Source organism: Hippichthys cyanospilos, chromosome 5 (genome assembly GCF_059441005.1).
Source record: "Hippichthys cyanospilos isolate Australia breed blue-spotted pipefish chromosome 5, RoL_Hcya_1.0, whole genome shotgun sequence".
Lineage (NCBI taxonomy): Eukaryota > Metazoa > Chordata > Actinopteri > Syngnathiformes > Syngnathidae > Hippichthys > Hippichthys cyanospilos.
Window position 1 is genome coordinate 26,255,600 of NC_142373.1, and position 16,252 is coordinate 26,271,851.

Here is a 16,252-nt window from a genome sequence, read left to right on the forward strand (position 1 = left end):
TTGTGGTATAAACGGCAGAAAAGTAGGTCAAAATGTCTAGCATAGGTGGACACAAACCCACACAATTCCACACATACAACATGTTTTTCATCTGTTCTAAAGAGACATGTCTTGTCTAAGGAACTACTGTATTTTGAGGAAATGTTAGCATTATTATAGCCAAATATAACATTAGCATGTCCAAGCATCACCTTCACTTTGGGATTTTATTAACACAATTAATAAAAAAATAATATAAAAAATACCATATATATCAATGAGTGGCCGAGTTTCTAAAAAAAATGTCATATATAAGGCGCACCGAAATAAAAGGCGCACATAGAGTTGAAACCATATTACTGGCTGGGGTTGCATTTTGCATCCACTAGATAGAGTTGCGTCATGCAGCCACAAGATCGTGTGTCACTAAAAGGAATGCATTAAAAACAATCAGCAAAGTCATTAAACTTTGCACAGAACAAAGCACAGAATCGGTCCAGATCAAGCCATGCACTCGTGAACGTGCAACGGCGCAATCCTTTTGATTTTCCCCTCAGCATGCAATATATATTTTTGACCAGCTATTTAGATTTACAGCACAAAGTTATGAATAAACAAATGACTGTCACACCCCTGGCTTATCATGTTTTTTGTTGTAGGCGAGGTCCTCCTGCCACGAGGAGAGGGCGGGGTCACTGGCCGCGCACCTGATGACCATCGTCATCAAGGCCTTACTTAAGGCGGCTGGCGCAGGAGGACAATTGCCGGGTTATTCGATGAGCCACTCTTCATGGAAGCCTTTGTCATTCCCAGTGTTTTCTCATCCCGAGTCTCTGCAGTCGTACGTTTTGATTTGTACTTTGCCTTTTGCTTTTTGCTTCGTTCCTCATTTGCCTTTTGCTACCCCTCCGGGCTCTTTTGTTGTTCCTAGTTTTTTGATTGTCCTCCTGTTGACCTCGTCCCCTCGTGCCAGACTACTTGATCGTTTAGACCTGTTTGGTCTCTCTTTTTGTTGCACTTTTACCCCACGCTTGCCGTGTGAGTTTAGTTAATAAATCCTTGGAGCTAAACACTTGCGTGTCGTGTCGGGGTCCTCAACCCACTCATTTCTCTGGGTTATCCTTAACAATGACAAGGAAATTTAAATGACAAACATGCAACGGTATGAATGAGGAGCCAAGCGCAGGTGAATCTGTGGCACCGCCGTCTTTTTATTTTTTTTCTCATCATGCATTATATATTTTTAACCCTCTATTTCGTTATGGAGCACAAAGAAATTACAAATAAACGAAAGTCAGGGAAATTAAAACGACAAACATGCAACTATAAGTGAGGAGCCAAGCGCAGGCGAACGCGTGGTGACACCGTCTTTTTAATTTTTTCCTCGGCATGCTTTATGTATTTTTGACCAGCTATTTAGATATGGAACACAAAGAAGTTATGAATAAACGAATGTCAGAAATTTAAAAGACACACATGCAACGGTATGAGTGTGGCCCCGCCGTCCTTTTAATTTTTCCTCAGCATGCATGATTTAAACGTGCTACGGTATGAGTGAGGAGCCAAGCGCGGGTGACACACTCTTGTCCTCAAAAAAAAAAAAAAAAAAATCGGGTTGGGGCTGCAAATAAAGTTAATTAATCACGCTGGGCCGAATCTGCTTTAATATCTTCGGCATTACACTAATATTGTATTACTTTTATATTACTCTCACCAACATAACTGGAAATAAGGATTTACCATTCTAAATGCAGCTCATTGCGTTCATTTGCCATTCAGTGGGAGGTTGGCTTAAGCCTAAAAACGGTATAAATCATTTCATCTGTATTGGATGGCTGGATGGATGGATGTATTGTAAACCTTTAAAATCTAGATAGAAAATCCTTTTTTTTTTATTTAAATGTCTTTATTACTTAGCTTCGCAGCCTAGTGATGCATTGTTTATGGTTTAGGCAGAAACAGCTAGTGCATACCACAATTTCAATGTTAATATTCAATTTTAAGTTCAGTCGACTAGGCTAGGCTAGGGACGGACAATTCAAAAATAGCTGATTTTGGTGGAGGTAATGTTAACAGCGAGCCTACATTTGTTTAACGCACTGAGTTTTTGCATGCTTAATCTTAATACGCATTAACCCCATTTATAGACTATTATTATTATTAGCAATTGTCCAGTGAAATTTTGTGTTCGCTTACGTTTTCATTATTGCTAGTTGCAACAGGCAAGGTTTAGAAATGCTGGCAAATCCACTGTGGAAAGCGGCACCGTATATTCTACATATGACATAGTCGTACGAGTCTCCTAAACTCTTGAGGTGAAAGTGGAATCCCTAATTTCGCCTGCTTAGTTTGATCCTGACTCTCAATTTTATGTGTTTTGTTTTCCCTAACTTCACATTACTATGTTTCCTCTCTAAATGGTTTGTCAAATTACTGGTGCTATTTGGCAAAGAAGGGCAACTCTTTAAGTGTCATGCACAAAGTCCACCAAACTATTATATTCTTCTAGTGTTTATCTCTGGCGAACTGAAAGTAATGGGCGTAAGTCCATGTTGTGTACGTAGTGTCCACAACATGTCATCTGCTGCTGCCCCACTCATCTGTGCTGTACCTGTAGTAGGTACTAATGTTGGAAAATAAAATTTTGCTCTCGTACTTTTCTCCTCCGATCTTGTGGTGAATCATGAAAAAAACCACTTTCAGGTTAAAAATGCATTGTAATGCATTGCGTTACTCTCATTTGCACCGAGTAAAATATTACTATTTTGGAGGGTGTAATGCATTACACTACCACATTACAGCAAAAGTAATGTGTTACAGTAATTATGTTACTTTTGTACTGCATTACTCTCAACAGTGGCAGTAGGTGGGGTACACTCTGAACTGGTTGCAAGTCATTTGGAGGGCAAGATAGTATTGTGAAAATACAGCATGCCCAACCATGGCCAAACATAGTCTTTCCTGAACGATGAGTCAGTAAAATAATATCGATAAAGATACAATATATAATATGCTTATTATGGATGGTATTTTGCTGTGAAAATTATAATACAGTACGTTTGGATCCCCGGCAACTGTGCAATGCTGTGACAAAATATCAAAATCATGTGTTTTTTTTGTTGTTTTAATTTCAACGTAAAGACATACGGTGCTGACCAAAGTTGGCAGTTTGGCCAAATAAAGTTTTCTGAAGAGACTCCCCCCACCCACCTCATACATTATATCAGCCTTTAACAGAGACAATCCTTGTTCTCCCTTTTGTAGCCTTTGCGATATTAGATAGTAGATACATTGTGAATTGGTGTGTGTGCGTGGGTGGTGTGGGCAGCTTGATGAGCGACTTCTTTGTTACATTAGTGATTGCAACGATAATCACGTCTCAAGCTTTAATTGTTTAATTCACTACTTCAAGAGCCTGCTTCCCATTTTCACTTCTGTCCAGATGAAGTTTTATAATGGGAAATGAATGATGTAATTATACCCAAGTAGACGCTGCACCTATCAGGAAGTAAGTCTTTGTTTACCTCATAAAATGAAGTAATGTTGCTGGTAAATGTGTTGGACAAGTGTTCAATGTAAGGTTTATGCCAGTTTCTAGTCATTGGTGATAACCAAAACCATATTTTTATTTAAGGTAGTTTTGTAAGGTTTAATATAAAAATATCAACTTTTTTTTCCCCCAACGATGTTTTAAAGCTAAAGGCTAATTATATTTATTGGCCATAACCTTTCAAATGCAGTGGCTCAAACTAAAAGTAATCACAATAGTAAATACAACACATTATTTTCATTTATTTATTTATTTATTTATTTAAAATAAGATGTCCCATTTAGATATTGGATGTTTTAATTGATGTATATGCCAATAACGATGCACTAAACAATGCTCATTTTGATTGTGTTTTACTTTGTAATATAACAGAGAATTAAGGCTCCAACTTACAGAGCAGTCTGCTACATCAGTGGTTCTCAAAGTGGGGTCCGCGGACATCCAGGTGTCCGTGGCTCTGACTGCAGGGGTCCGTGAAATAATTTGGTTATTAATCAAAAAATATATTTTTTCATTTAATTTGATTTTATATTAAATTGTGAAAGTATTCATGGCTCTTCAATAAAGCCATCAATTCAACCAGTTTCATCTATTTGATCAATCTAATCATTTTGAAATTTGTCAAAATACGTTTTGTGTCTGCAGTTGATTTGTTAACAAGATGATGAAGCCAGCAAAGTTAAAGTTGCATTTTATTTTATGACGCTGCTTCTGATTAAATAATTGGCAGCACATTTTTTTAGAGAAATTGACACGGTTTGTTTTAAAGGGACAATCTGTAAGATTTAGACTGTTTTTCATTACAGGCAGCAGAAGGTGCTGCATTTAACATTGTCTGTAGCTACAACAGACACCCCTGTAATATAATTTAATGATAACTTGATCTACGTTTATATTTAAAACATTATAAACACAAGTATTTGCAAGTTTTTTTTTAACTTTATAATCATTTAATTTATTCATTTTTTTTTAATGAAAAACGGTCTAAATCATTGTCCCTTTAAGGAGGTGTGCAATTTCCAGTATATGAAAATATGCTTGTGTGTTCTGCTCACAGTAATATTTGTTAAGGAGAATTTTGAAGTGTTGTCGTGTCTTCTGTTTTAAGATAGGCGTAACGTTGTTTACCCTACACAAGCACAAACATTTGTTCAGTGCAGTCAACTCCCGTTTTGTACTTTGGTTTGAAGGCGCAAACAGGAAGTTGCGTGTGCGACAGTAGAATACAGGCCGTGGTTATGAAGCTAGAACGTGCTGCAAGCTAGCCTTCATCCGGCCGGACATCCATTTGTGTCATTACTTCCATTCCCCTCCAACGCAATTGTTGTAAGTATTGTGTTTGATAGTGTTCTAGAGATCGTTTTTGTTGAATGTAGTTTTATGTTAACGGCGTAATTAGTGCATTAAAAGATCGCGAACGTGTTCGTTTAGTATCGTTAATCGCTAACTAACGTTAGTATCTATGCCAATTAATTTGTGCAGAAGTCATGTGTGACGCGTTTATTTGGTTAGCAGGGGCTAATGCTAAGTTTGTTTTGTTTTCAGTTTCACCCTGAATGTACATGAAACTCAGTCATTTAAATGCAATAGAAGGAGCAAGGTACTCAGCTACCTGGCTCATCAGACAATCGCGTTTGGCTTTTTGTTGACCTACGTTGGCATAATCCCGCGTTTCCAACACTTTGGGATAATGGTATATTATTGTCAAATTGCGTATGTTGCTGAATTAAAAGGTCAATTATGTTTGGCTTGAATGTTTTTTGTTTTTGTTTTGTTTGTTATGTTTCTGCGAACATTTGCAATGGGATCCTTGGAAAATTTGCTTTCTAAAAGGGGTCCCTGATTCCAAAAATTTTGAGAACCCCTGGTCTAGATGATTCCTCTTCCTCTTTTTAGTACTTTGCAAATATTACTCTCTCTATATATATATATATATATATATATATATATATATATATATATATATATATATATATATATATATATATATATATATTAAACAGTGCAATATTTCTGTTTTCCTTCAGTTTATTTTCAAGTCCATTCCACAAAGGTACTCCACAGAATGATATGCACCTGCATCTGAGATGCAGTCATACCCCCATTTATCAAAAAACTCAAACTCTTTGCTTGATACATAAATTGTGTCTGTCAAAATTTTAATCACCTTTAAAGTGACACTGTGTAAGATTTAGGCCGTTTTTCATAATAATTGAATAAATCCAATTATAGAGAATTTCAAAAACTTGCCAATAAATGTGTTCTTAACAACCAACAGAATGTTCTAAATATAATATTAGGTATAGTTATCATTAAATGATATTGCATGGGGGGTGGCATGCCTCCGGAGGTCACCATGTCTGTTGTAGCTTCAGAATGTAGGAGTGTATATTGCTGCATTGACCGTAATGCCCTTAGAGCCCCCACAGGCGCCTGCGAAAAATTACACAGTACCCCTTTCAGGTGTTTAATTTTAAAAACCTATTCATAATGCTTCTGCTTGCATTCCTCAAGTCAAATATGGTAAAACTGGGCAACAATACAGTGTCGACAACATTCTCTCCTCCAATATATGTTTTGCACTGCACAGTACTGAAATACCTTATATGAGGTTTCCAGCAGAATTCAGTCTAAAAAACAACAAAAAACAATTTGATCGTATATATACTTGTTCAATATTGATATTCTTTATTGTTATTTGCGTCTGTGTATCTATTTTATAATTACCATTTCAAATACCTGCAGTTTTTTTTTCTTCGTTTTTTTTTTTACATTCAATGATAATTTATGAATGTCAAACCATATTTTTTACTCGAACAATACAGTTGTAATCATCTCCAATAATTTCTTTAGGTCTGTTCCAGGAAAGATGTTGATGTTGTGTGCAAAAATTAAAAAAACCATACATTTAGAGATCGATGACACTTTACAAATATAATTTATGTACAAAATAAATCAAATTGGGCCCAACATTGACCACTGTGGGAGTCCACAGGAAATTTCTAGGCATGATGATCTATGATTACCCATCTTAAACTGTTCTCTATTTGTGATGTAACTTCTTAACCAATTCAATGTTACACCTCTCATCCCAAATTGTTCCATTTTGTGCAATAATATGTTATGATCAATAGTATCAAAAGCTTTTTTCAAGTCTATAAATACTCCTGCCGCATATTCTTTATTGTCAATAGAGTTAGTTATTTCTCCCGTCAACTCCATTAGTGCCATTGCTGTTGATCTATTTGTTCTGAATCCATATTGGCAGTCTATTAACAAGTTTGTTTCTCAATGAAGCTATAAAGAACTTCTCCAATATTTTAGGAAATTCACATAATAGAGAAACGTCTATAATTTGAAAAGATTTTTGTCTTCTGTTTTATACAGAGGGATACCTGTAGCCTGTTTTCATTATACTTGGTAAATTACCTGTTTTAAAAGACAAATAATAGATGTATGTCAGAGGATTAACTGCTTCATAATTTTTGTCAACTTGTTTTTATATCTTTTATACTGAGTTTCTGTCTCGAGGGTTTTGTGCTTTATAAATTCTCAACACATGTTTTTTGTTTTTGTTTTTTTTAACTGGCATTTTGTAGACCTTTTGTGATCCATGTGGACGGTATACTTATAGTTCCTATTGCATTGCTTTATTGGGCAGTTTTCATCTTACAATGACATAAATCTTTCAAGGAATATATCATATTCTTTGTCCGCATTACACTTATGATATACACACTTCCAGTCTTCCATCAATAGATATGCTCTGACAGCACTAAGGGATTCTGCTGTCTCACCCTCTTGTCAACTTTTTTCCTTTACATTATTTCAATCAAAATCATAAACCACACAAATCGGCAAATGTTCACTTATCATTCATCAGTAACTCACAAATATCTTGTTTTCACTGCTGTTTGTGAATATGTTATCAATGAGAGTGGCACAATATGTTCTCATACTAAACAATGCTTCATAGAACTCATTAGTCTGTTTGTATTTGCTGGAATATAAAAAATCTATATTAAGATGACCACGAATGAAGTTGAACTTATGTTTTGCATCTATCCATTTTCGATAGCTGCTTATCCTCACAACTTCACAAGGGTGAAAGGCTTGTTGGTGCCTATCGCAGCTGACCTGGGGCAGTAGGCAGGGGACACCCAAGAACTGGTTGTCAGACGATTACAGGGCACACACAAATGAACATTCATTCACATACACAATCACACCAAATGATAATTTAGTATGTCCAATACCTCCATCACTTAAAAATATCAACACTGGAGCTCAATAAACAAAGCTAACTATTACAATTTTTTTTACCTATGTCTATTTCTGTGGTATAGTACCCCATGACATCAGCAATAGTTATAGTCATATTTTCGATCACCTTATACTTCTCGTCTCCATATGCCACTCCCCCTAACTTTATATACACCCTACACATGTATTTCAGTTCAAAATCTGCACCCTTTTCAGAGTTAGTTCAAGTCTCAGAATTTGTTACCGTGTTGAATTATTTCTTAAGATTACGTACTTTTTATATGTTTACTTTTTTTAATATGTTGAAAGGTGCGTAGACAGGTATGTTAGGGTTACAGTCTCTTTATTTATTATCAATCAAATTTTAATTGTACAGCCGTGAATCACCTAAGTCTCAAAGGGCTCCACAGATGAATAAAGGTCATGTCGAGACATCTTTTCATTGTAAAGTATACAACAGTATCCCCTGTCAAAGCTCCTAGAAGGGGAAGGAAAAACTCAAAAACCCCAATTTGGGGAAAACCAGAAACCTTCAGAAGGGACCACAGGTGGGAGGAGACCCCTTCCAGGCCCACAGGTTGAAGTGGATGCTGCATGTAGCAAATACAGACAAATAGATACACATTACAGACAAATACAGGTAAACAAATATAGATTACAGAAAACATATTGTGCTATATTATATAGTTCAATGATGACATGACAGCAGGCAAAGCCATTGAGCAGGAACCTTCCCACAGTCATAACAAGTGGTCGATCTCTTAACCCGCGATGGTCGATCAGCGCAAGGCCAAATGGGGGCGGTCAAGTCAACCTTCACCATCTAGCTAGCTCCCTCTCCGACCCAAAAGAAAGGGGCAGGGAAAAAAAAAAGAAGAAAGCTGCAGACAGGCCCATTAACTAAATACTTTTGAGTATAAATATGTTTTTAGTTGGTATTTAAAGATTTCTACTGAGGTGGCTGTGCGAACTTCCATAGGTAGGACTTCTTTTTAGTCCGTGGGGTCGATAGCAAACCGGCATTTTGTGACCGAAGTTGTTGGGACGGAACATATGGTGATGCTAAGTCGACGAGATAGGAAGGAGCTGGACCGTGTAAAATTTTACAAGTAATTAACAACACCTTAAAATCACATCTCATGTGTATTGGAAGCCAATGCAGGTCAGCTAGAATCGGAGTAATATGATCGAACTATCTGGTCCTTGTCAATAGTCTCACTGCTGCATTTTGTACAGACTGCAAGCTTTTGACGCAGGACATGGGAAGCCCAGAAAACAAAACGTTAGAAGAGTATAGGCACGACGTAACAAATGCCTGAATTACTGTTTCAGCGTCGCTAGGAGAAAGAATAGGGCGAATTTTCAATATTGCAAAGTTGAAAAAACACCGCTCTTGTCGTGTTACTATGTGTCTGAAAAGAGAGAATTGAGTCATGCTAAGGTTTTTCGCCAAACTACTTTGGGAAATATTACAGTTATCCAGTTTCAACGTGATATTCTTAATCAAGTGCTGATGATGAGCAGGGCCAATAATTAACATCTCTGTTTTACTCGGGTTAAGAAGCAGAAAATTGGAAGACATCCATTGTTTAATCTCAGCAAGGCAGGCCTCCAGTTTACTGCACTTGCACGGATCTGTTATTTCTAAAGGCATGTACAGCTGGGTATCATCAGCAGACCAATGAAAACTAATAGCATGTTTACGTATAATCTCATCAAGAGGAATCATGTAGATGTTGAACAGCAAGGGACCAAATTGACCCCTGCGGAACACCACATAAGACGGAGAAAGATTCAGAGATCGCATTGCCATAAGAGACACTATGCGTTCTTCCCAGGATGTAAGATCTGAACCAAGAAAGTGCTGATCCCGAGATATCAACAAATGATTTAAGACGTTCCATAAGAATATGATGCTCAATAGTGTCGATCATCATTAGTGTCATCATCAAACACCGGCTGGCATGAATGCTGAAGGAGGTCACCTGCTATGGTGAACTGTCAGAGCCAGGCGAGTACAATGCATGGGCTAGCAAGAGTACAAGGATGACTGGCGAGTGGTCAGTTACGGACTGGGTTGGTACACAAGCAGACAAGATTAATCGGCAGGCTGGCTCTGGTCAGTACACTGGTTTGTGTCTTCACTCTACCTCCAAAACACCTGTGCTTTTCAGGCATTTTGATACTAGAACTATTATCTTGTTATTGTTATTTGTGATTCCAAGCCATAACATTCATTTTCTCATCACCAGAGCAGGCCTCATACCTCAAAATTCCCAATCGAAACCCAGGGCTTTATTGTGAAAAACAAAAAATATTACTGATATTTTTATCTTCACATATTCATATTTTATCCTCACCTTAAAGACTAGTTGGATAGAGTGTACCGTACTGTAATTCATTTTTAAGTGGTGGTTCTATTTCGAAAACAGGGTCAGGGTTTACTCACTAGAGTCAAGGCACTTATTAATTTACCGTATTTTCACGGCTATTTAAAATTCACCTTTAAAAGTATAATGTTATAATGTGGTGTGTTGAATGTGTGACATTGATAAGCTCTCCGCTTGACTGACTGACAACATTTCCCGCGACGCGATGCTTATATTAAGACAAGGAGGACATGCCAGAAGACAGAAAGTGGACATTAAAGGGGGAAAGGTAGGTTTGAAAGAGGATGCTCAAGGCACACCATAGTAGGTATATAGTGTCAGTGTGTATGGTGCAAACCATTAGTTTGGCTAGAGAGTTGAAGCTTCAAAAAGGACACCTACAAAGAGGCACGCTTATGAAGCACAGTTTAAACTGCAAGTTTTTGTCTACGAGGAGCAACATGGGACTCAAGCAGCTGCGAGAGAATTTAACAACAAATCCATGGTTCGCAAATGGAGAAACAAGAAAACAGCAAGTCCAAAAGACTCAGCTGAATCTCCTCGGAAACAAGGCAAGGTGGCCTGAGTTGGAAGTCCAACTCATGCAATGGTTTCATGCTCAAAGAACAATTGGCTGAAGTGTTTCTACAGTCACCATTCGACTGAGGTCAAAAACGCTTGCAGAAGAATTAAAATCAAGCATTTTGAAGGAGGTCCCTCGTAGCTCTTGTTTTATGAAACAATCCGTCTGGGCAAGGACGACCATGGTGCAGCAACTTCTGGCGGATTACAAATAAAAGCTCACCATCATTCGCTCTTACAGCAGCAAAAAGATTGCAAATAAAAACATCTAACCCAGCCAAATCACCAAGGATGAGGTGCAACTCTGCGACATCCCAGTGAGCCACACTATCAAAAAGTAAGGGACCAGCACGGTGGAGATACGCACAGCAGGCCTCAAAAAGTTGCCGTTTACCGTTGTGCTTGGTTGGCATTCTAAAAGTGTATAAAATAGGATAAAAATTGCCACTTATTGTGATTTAAAAAAAAAAAATCCAGCCAAAGTCATTTTTAAGGCTAATCAAAATGGCTGGATGGCCGAGGACAAAATCAGAAAGTGGCTCAGTGAGGTGTTTTTTTTTTTTTTTTTTAACGTGTCCATCAATCCCTGTTGCTTTGTGACTCGAATTGCGTACAACGCACAGTCATGCAGCAAATGAACTCTGACCTTACCATCATTCCCAGAGAACACCCACTTTCCACACCTGCGATTTCTTCATGTTGTCAAGTTTTCCTTTGAAGCTTGTTGCTAGCAAGCTGGTGCCACTTGAGTAGCACCAAGTTATACCTTAAGGTCCTACTACTCATAGAGGGTTTGTGAGCGATGCAGACCAGCAAGGTTTTGGGGCATGTCTGCGGTTGAGTCTCAGTTTTGCTCTTTTATGTGTTTGAAGGAAGCACAAAATGTAAATTTTCATGAAACCACTCATTTTGAGCCTTGAAATGTATTTTTAGATTTGTACAATAGTTATGAAGTGGATCCTTCGAAATCAAATGCACCAAACACAATACAAGTTGGAGTTTGACCAACATATTTATCAAAATTAAGAAAAAATGTAGTTCACACTGCCATCATGTTGTAATGTGAGCATACCAAGGATTATGACAGTTTTTTTTTTTAATGTCTTTTTAGGGGGCTAGAATGAGGAGGAAAAATAAAATAAGAGTCATATAAAGTGACTGTACTTTTCTATGATTGTCATAATACGTTTTACTTATTTGTTGTATATTTCTGTTTAGCATCTTTCTTTTACGATATATGTTTCATATGGTTTAGCTAACATAACGAAGCTAGTATTTAGGCTAATCATTAGGTAGCAGACTGAAAAGCTCAGTCAAAAAAGGAATATTCAGATACTTTTATTTCAGAGACTCCAGTTTTATACAATTTCAATATGAGCTTTATATTTGCCTTATAATAGGAGTTTTAACAGGGGCTATGAGCTCCCATTAGGCCAATTTAAGTTGATTCTTATTAATGCTGCAGCGCTGCAACTGCAAGCTTTTGTCTTCTTGATGCCTATTCACGCTGCAGAGCAAAGTACAAGCTTCCCTTTCTTTTCTTTTTTTTTTGAGGGGTGAGGTCTCACGGATCACTGTAATCTCTTGACGCCTCTCTGATTGCAGCTTTGTCTGGGTCGTCTGAATAGCACCCTGCAAGGGTGAGTCATCGTCGCGTGCAGCCGGTGGAGAGAATTTAATTTGGGGAAGCGCTTCAACACTTGTGAAAGTTTCCTGCGTGCACTGATAAAAGGATGAAAATGAGTTTTTCAAAGGCAAACCAGAGCTGTGTTTAAGGTGTCTTTTCCTGTGATCTGCTGCAGAAGACAAATAAGTCATGTAAGGAGTCATGCTACATACCAAGTATTATTGCCAAATGTTAATTATTATCGCTAAGTGTACATTAATTATGCTGGGGAAAAAACAGCATATCAGCCATTCTACTAGTGCACTAAATTGTAGCTATCACTTGAGTTCTCACCATTACAGTAACATGATATTTAAAAAAATGGTCTTGCATCTAGAATGAAAACGTGTTTGATCTAAATCAAACACTGTTCTAAAATACCAAAAGCCCTGCAACCACGGCTCTGAAGAATTTAAGACCACTATACTGGTAAGATCGTCCTTTAACAATTCTGTTATTAGTCCTGGATATATTATCCAAGTTAATTTTGATTTATTTTGTTTGGATCTCATGTGTCAAAGTGCCAGCCCACAAGTAGGTTTGCCATGGTCCCCAGGATGATATTGATTTGTTATGAAAATCGGCCCGCAGGCACTACATTTCCCACAATTCAACAATGACACGCCTGAGCGCAAGCAGCTTCGTTCTATTATTCATCATAAGTTAACTAGCATAACAGCAAAAGATAATTTTTTAGATACTGATCAAAAATGGCAACATCAAAGATAGAGACTAAAAACCAAGGGTTTCAAACAATGTGAGAGTCTGAGTACATGTTTGCAGATGTTGCTGGAAAACCCATCTGTTTTTGTATAGTCAAGGATGCGGTAATAAAACTGTATGATCTGAGACTGCATCATACACAAACAAGAATATGGATGGGAAACAAAGGCAATAAAAGGTGGAATAATCAAAACGAGGTGGTAAAACTCGGTCGGCTCTGTTCAGAAAAGCCACATCACAAAGCGAGGCTGCTGTTGCGGCAGAAGACCTTGCAAAATCAGTTTGCGGCTATCAAAAGCTTTATGCTTCAAGTTTGTGATGCAGTTTGCCCAGACAAAAGGCAACTCTGTAAACTTCAGCCAGAGTAGAAAACATGGTTGCTGAGCTTGTCCATCAATCTAAAAGTGGAGCGCGAACCTTGTTTTTTTTTTTTTTTTAATCCTCAAAATAAAAAATGACATCAAAAATGTGATTCCTAAGTTGTAATTCAATCATTTCATCAACACAATAAAATATAACACATGAATACTGTAAATACTGGAAATTTCTTTTATAATAAATTGGAATTTCAAGTGTAAACTTGGATTGTTATCATGTTTGGTCAGCTATAGGCTTCAGTCTAATTAGACTTGTGGGCTGTTTTAAGCGCAACTCTCCATGAAACTACAGCCAAAGATATAGGAAGGGAAGGGATAACAGTACAGTTACTGGTGGGGCTGTAACAAAATAAACTGCATCTGTATCATCAAAGAACGTAGAACATGATACATTGTCATTTCACACGACCTTGTAGAATCAGATTATCCTTTGAAAACCTGCCCAAATAAAAAAAGAACATTTGTGAAAAACAGATAAAAATATACTTTTTCAGTGAACTGCATTGAGTTTTCACAAAGCATGAAACAACATCAGTCTGTGTACCTTCGAGCATGTTGGACGAAAGCACATTTCTTAGCAACGGAGTAAAACGTATTCACATTCTTGCTTTTGAAAGTCGCACAAGTTTGCGAAATGCGGAAAAGTGTGTTGCTCTCGATGCCCATGCATGACATTGGTGCCACTCAGTCGTTTCGGTCAAGGCACGAGCGACTTTTCTTTCAGTCTCTTTTAAAATGGGGTGGTATAGCGTACCTTGGCTCCGCTGTTTGCAACATTTTCCAGACCATTGTAAGGGCGTTTGACCTAAATGAGGACAGAATTTTCTCCATTGTTTATTTTAGTGCTTCCTGCTGCACAAGCTTGACTTTCCAGGATGTGCTGCTGGGTGACATCATGACAAAAGAGCCACAGAATTCAGTTTAACAATTACCAAAGCTGCTATGTGCGTAGTACACGACAGAATACAAAAGACAAGCAGATAATACATTTGAAAACACAAAGATTATTGAAACATCATTTTAACAACTATATGAAACCAAAGACACATGACTCACCACTGTGCATTGGGAGCTGAGCGGATGACGGCGCTCTTGAAACTCGACTCAAGGTCATCACTCATTTTGCAGCGCGTAATTTGCATTCACCTAAAATTGCTGTCGCCTTTGTCCTTAAACTATCTCCATATGCACTGTAATGTATTTCAGGCTGTTGAATCATGTTGGATCAACGTGAGCATTTTCAGAGAATTTTTATGGTTACCAATCCTGATATGACACTGATACCCTAAGTATAATGTTGCCACTTGTCAAATGTTCTCGCTACATTTACAATATTGTTGCTACTTTTCAAGAATAGTTTCTGTGCACTATTTGTGTTGTCTTCGAGTACTCTAGCTGCATTCATATTATTACTACCCATGTACAGTAAGTTTGCGGTACAAAGAGTATCGTTGCTATGCATTCACTACACTTATCACACACTCACTTTTCTGGCTGGTGGTTTTAAAAATGGTTTTGTACTGTATATCTATGTTTGTTTTGTGAAGCAGGTACTCTCTTGAACTTTTCCTTGACTTACAATCCACTCTGAAAAATAAGGCATACAATCGAACAAACTGAGCCTTGGTTAGCCACAAGCAGCACTTTTGAATATGTTTTACCTCTCTGGTCTGCTTTTTTTCAGTCTGTCAAGAACTGCTTTTAGCTCTGGTGAAATTGCCATGGTCAACTAAATAATAAAACATTATTAATCTTACTTTAGCTTTAAATATTGATTTGTTTACCTCTTATTCCAAGGACGAATATGGCTTGTCGAAGTAAATATATATCTTGGAAGTGACTGAGAGTCCGCGTAATGACGTCATGGCTTGGAAAACATTCATTGGAAAACTTCACTTGTGCTTCTGTTGGCTTTTTTTTTTCTTTCTTTTTTTTTTTTTTTACTAGATTGCATTCAGTCTCCAGCAGTGTTTGCAATCTCTGGCAGATGGACTTTTATATTGTGCACTCCACATGATAAATAAAACAAGAATGTTGTATATCTCTTCAGACTGGAAAGCTTACAAATATTTTAAAAATGCTCTTATTGAAGCGTTTTCTCTTCTGGTAAAAACTAAGACACGCACATGAGTATAAATACCACTATTTTCTGGTTTAATTGGAAAAACTGCCCTGATTTATTTTGTTTGTTATCTAATAAAGTTCTTTAACAAAAAACCATTGAAGCAAAAGTACAATAAAATAAGTTTTAATAGATTTCAGTTTTAAATTAAATTTAGCAGCTACTTTAGAAATTTTTGAATAATATCATGGATATCGCTTGTCTTCACTAGGGCAGAGTCATCAGTAAAACACAGGTTGAAAATAGATTCTTACGTGAATTGATTTTTTGCAAAACGCATACACACACACACACACGTGTGCATTTATTGGCTGTGACAATCCCTATGTCTTGTGTTTCTGTAGAGCAGTCATTCTTGGGCATTTTTTATAAAAAAAAATATATATATATATATTTTTTTATTTTTTTATAAAAAAAAAACATAGGCGAATAAAAACATAGGGTAGAAAAGGATTTTCGTCAACTGAAACGCACAGACAAACTGTACAAGGAAGACATCTTTGGGAAAAAATGAAGAATGGATTTTGTGTTGAATTAAGTGTTTTGGGAGACAGTTGTTTTGGTGAGAGAAAGCATTTTATTGATGTATCTTTTCATTTTTATTTGTTTTTGTAATTTATT

The 16,252-nt window shown here is 37.1% G+C and overlaps 1 pseudogene; it reads left to right on the plus strand.

Moving 5' to 3' along the window:
- Positions 1–10,622: 10,622 nt before the first annotated feature.
- LOC148424141 (uncharacterized) lies at positions 10,623–12,371 on the plus strand (annotated as a pseudogene).
- The last annotated feature ends 3,881 nt before the right edge of the window (positions 12,372–16,252 follow it).